The sequence below is a fragment of the Canis aureus genome, chromosome 5, assembly GCF_053574225.1.
Source record: "Canis aureus isolate CA01 chromosome 5, VMU_Caureus_v.1.0, whole genome shotgun sequence".
Lineage (NCBI taxonomy): Eukaryota > Metazoa > Chordata > Mammalia > Carnivora > Canidae > Canis > Canis aureus.
The window spans coordinates 18,383,625-18,388,244 of NC_135615.1; the positions used below are offsets into that span (position 1 = coordinate 18,383,625).

Below are 4,620 nucleotides of genomic sequence, written 5' to 3' on the forward strand. Positions count from 1 at the left end.
AGAGAAATTGCAAGGTTGGACATTATTAAAATTAAAAACTTCTGTTCTGTGAAAGAAACCGTTCAGAGAATGAAGAAACAAGCCACAGAATGGAAAAAAATATTTGCAGAACACGTATCTAATAAACGACACGTATCCACAAAAGACAACTGTTAAAACTCAATGGTAAGGGAAAAACACAACTCCCTTAAAAATAGGCAAAAAATGGAAAAGACACTTCTGTAAATCTAAGACTGTTCTAAAAAGAAGTCTACTATTTCAAAGGTATCTAATGAGAGAAAACTGTCCAAAGAATCCAAAAAGACGTTTCTGCAAAGATGATACAAAAATAGTCAATAAACACACAAAAAGATAATGAACTTCATCAGTCATCAAGGAAACGTAAACCACAGCAACAAGGAGGTATCATGTCCCACCTTCTTCTAGAAAGGTGAGAACAAAAAGTCAAAAGCAAGTGTTAGCTAAAACAAGTGTTGGTGGGGCACTTCAGCGGCTCAGTTGGTTAAACAGCCGACTCTTGATTTTGACTCAAGTCATGATACCAGGGTCGTGTGAGATTGAGCCCCAAATCAGGGTCTGTGTTCACAAGGAGTCAGCTTGAGATTTCCTCTCTGCCCCTCTCCCTCACCACTGCCCACCTCCCTGCTCGCTCTCTTGCTCTCTCTCTCAAATAAAATCTTTTTTTAAAAAATAGGGTTGACAAGCATACAGAAATCAGAAGCCTCACACACTGCTGGTGAGAATACAAAACAGTGGAGCCACCTTGGGAAACTGCTGGTTCTTCTAAGTGTTAAACACAGACTTAGCACTTAACCCAGCAATTCCGCTCCTACATACATAGCCCCCAGAAATGAAAATATGTCCACATAAATACCTGTATGTGAAGATTCTCTTTTTTTTTTTTCATTTTGTATGTTGTTGTTGTTTTTTCTCCAGGTGGGGTTTTTAACGGTCACTTTCCCACACTCTGGATAATTTCTGATCCCACCACAAGGAGCCCTTGAATTGCCTAATGTGAGAAACTGGGAATGAAGACCCCTTTTAACTGCCATCTTGCCGAGGGAGTCTCCTTTTTTTTGGAAAAAAAAGTCGAAAGGTTATTGCGTGAGCCTGGATGAATCCCACTCTCAACCCTCCACGGTCCGACCCACCCCATCTCACCTCATACCGTTTTTGGCAGGGAGAAGCAGGAGTACGTGGTCCCAAATTCTCCTCCTTCACCTTGTTAAACACTAGAGGGAAAGCCCGCCATGAATGGCAACGATTCACCTTCAAGCTGCCTCCCTTCATCCAACGTTAAAACCCTTTGCACATAAGGCAACGTGGAAGCTGATGTTTTTACTCACCTTGCTGTTTTAAAGCACCATTATGAAGTCAGGTTGTACAGTAATTAACAGTACCTTTTATATATATCTCATATCTGTCATTTATATATATATATATACACACACACATACACATAAACACACACACACACACAAACTGGAAGAGGTAACAGCGGCTTATAGAAATGGATCTTCTTCAAGGTTTCCTGTGTGGTAAGCACCTGAAATACTGCATAAAAGGGTCTTGTGTGATCTGTCTCCCTGCTGCTCATTGGGCTCTGTTCTGCATGACCAGGAATGGTGCTGGCAAGAGAGCTCAGCAGCTGGAAGGAAAGTCTGCTGCTGAGCATCACTATTTTCCACCCCCTGCTTGTGCTCCTATCTGATCAGGCTAGAGAAGACAACAAAACATACATAGCTGGAAAAAAACTCCAATATATAGATTTCTGTAGAATTTCCTTTTTTTTCCCTCCTGTCCTTCCTCTGCAAGGTATTGTTGCTATGTCCTGTTACTGGTTTTTGCTGCAATAAACCCTCTTTGTTTCAATCACAGCAAGAAACAAAAATCCAAACAGAAAACCCCTCTGAAAAGAGTAGAAAACAAAAGGTTTGACCTACAAAAAGGGGAGGGGGAGACAGGAGGGACCTTGGTTTTGTTTTTAAAAAGGACTGAAGATTAACATTGAAAAATCAGGAGATGATGTGCAACCCTTTGTGCAAGGCAAAGCCCTCTGGTACTTCCGCCTCTGGTTTTGTTTTAAATTTCCTTTTTCTCTTCTGCGTGCGGATACTTCTCTCCATCTTCATGTTGTCAGTGTTTTGTTGTGTTTTGTGTTTCCTTGTTTAACTTTGTATCACTACCTCAGTCTGCCCTCATGTCCCTTACACACAAACAAAATATTCCTTCAGCAGAGCGAAGAGGTGGTGGATGACCGGCACGCTCCACGACCAGCCCAGCAGTCTCTGCATCACCAAGTGGCTCATGTTGGAGACATCAGTATAGTGGACAGGGAAGCCAAACACCCTTTCCATTTTAGTGCACCATAAGATGTCCTCTTTCTCATTCATGAAGACGGGGACATGCTGGTCTTTGCCCTGCATTATGGAGTTCGACCTAGTAGTAATGGTCCTCACTTTGCTGAACTTGGCTATCCAGCCGTGCTCCAGACACTCCTGCAGCTCCAGCTTATCATTCACAGTGGATGCCAATGGCCTCCTGTTCATACCAGGAAGGTTCCCCCAGAAGTAGTGGGCCCTGTGTGCAGCTGACACTTCTTTGGCATTAATCATCATAGGGTTGGACTCGAGAATTCGCGAGATGTCCCTCTTGTCGCTAATGCCCATGGCCACCACATTCTCAAAGAGCCGGAAGAAGGGGCGGTCATCTCCCTCCTTGGGCCGCGCATCATGCAGCAGGTGGTAGAACTCAAAGAAGAGCCGGCCAGTGCCCTCGTAGAGTCCTTTATGGGCAGGATTGATGATGGAGAGACCATTGCAAGGACTGCCCCCAATCACCAGATCCAACGGGCCCCACTCCTGGATATGCTTCTGCGTGATGCTGCAGACGTCCCCAACATACATGATCTTCCCCACCGTGATGGAGTCCTTGCACACCTCGGAGGCGATGTAGCAGTCCACCTGAATCCCCAAATCCTTCAGCACCAGAAGCCCTGTAGCAATTCCATCAAATAGAGACAGCACCCGGATGGGCTTCCTCTTCTCAGCTGGGACAGGCAGGTAAACCTTCATAGGGTCAAATTCCTGGTCGTGGCTGTTGGTGAAGAACACCTGGAGCCATGAGGGCCAGTCGTCCCGCTGCCGCAGTAGCCCATAAGTGCCCTTGTGCCCACACATGTAGCAGTTCCAGGGGTCCTCCTTGATGGCTGCCAGGTGGCCCCCAGCCCCAATAAGAGATCCACACCCTCCACACAAAAACACCTGCAGCAGTTATTGTTCCCACACATGAGCACCTTGCGCCCCACCCCCCACAGCAAATGGTGTGGTAGGGCTGGTAGCTGTCATCATTGTGGTGATACGTATGCACACTCCAGGAAGCAATTCTTACAGTTTTGGCACATTTCTCCAACAAAGAGAGGGTGTTCCAGGGTAACGTTGAGGCTCCCACAAGAGATGCAAATGTCGATGTTCCGGCACTTCTGCCGCACGTCGTACACCAGCTGCTCTCTTGTGCGTTCATCAATGATCTTAGGCTTCTCAGTCGTACTCTTTCGGGGCTTTTTGGCTGGTGGGGGTGGTGCATAGGCAGCTGCCTCAGGTTCGACCCACATGTCTGTGTAAACTTCTTTGTAGGGGTTCTTCTCTTCTTCGGGTGGCTTCAGGCCCTTGGGGCCAGAAGGCTGGAACCCTCCGAGAGACCACTCGATCATCTGTTTGTTCTGCACCTCCACGGACTTGGCAGTGTCGCTCTCATCGCGGTCGTGGCACGCTGGGAACAACTTCCCTGCATGGCTACAGGCCACCTGCAGGACTTCATAGATGGCTTTGCGGTACATGGGCTGCTTGTTGTATGTGGCCTGGTGGAAAGCACTGCAGAAGGAGCTCAGCGGCATCAATTTCTCAACACACACCATCAAGAACTTGCCATCTCCAAACCACATGACCCAGCGGGTGCCTTCAGCTCCTCAGCTCCGGCCTGTCATCCACCAAGACACAATGCGGCCTGGCCACCAGGAGAAGCCCCGACGTTTCCCCCACACCAGCTCCCCAGTGCCAAAGCCCCGGCCGTCCTCGTAGGCCAGCTCATCGTTGGCTGATTTGGTGGTGTTCTTGTCCCCAGCATCTGCCCCCACGGGCTCAGGTGTGGTGGCCACAGTGGGGGATGCAGGGTTGGTGGGCTGCTGCATTGCAGGAGGACTGGCCTCCTCCACCTTCTGAGACTCGCCAGACCCCTGGTTTTCTTCCACAGCATTCATTACTGCGATCACCTTGGCTTTTCTTCTCAGCCCATAAGGCCACGTGCAGCCCCTCTATGTGAAGATTCTTAGCAGCATTATTCATCATAGGCAATAGGTAGAAATGACCCAAATGCCCAAAGCTGGATAAAGAGGTTAACAAAGCTGGTATATCCATAAATACTACCGGGCCATAGAAAGGTATGAAGTATTACTACGTATTATCATGTGGATTAAGCTAAGTGACAGGAGCCGATGGCAAACAAATCTACCCACCATATGATTCCATTTACATGAATTGTCCAAAACAGGTAAATAGAAACAGAAAGTAGATTAGTGGTTGCATAGGGCTGGAGTGAGGAAGGGTCAGAGGATGAAGGATT

At 47.5% G+C, this 4,620-nt stretch overlaps 1 pseudogene; it reads right to left on the minus strand.

The window, feature by feature from the left end:
- Nucleotides 1-1,217: 1,217 nt before the first annotated feature.
- On the minus strand, nt 1,218-4,276 carry LOC144313346 (DNA (cytosine-5)-methyltransferase 3A pseudogene; annotated as a pseudogene).
- Between the last annotated feature and the right edge of the window lie 344 nt (nt 4,277-4,620).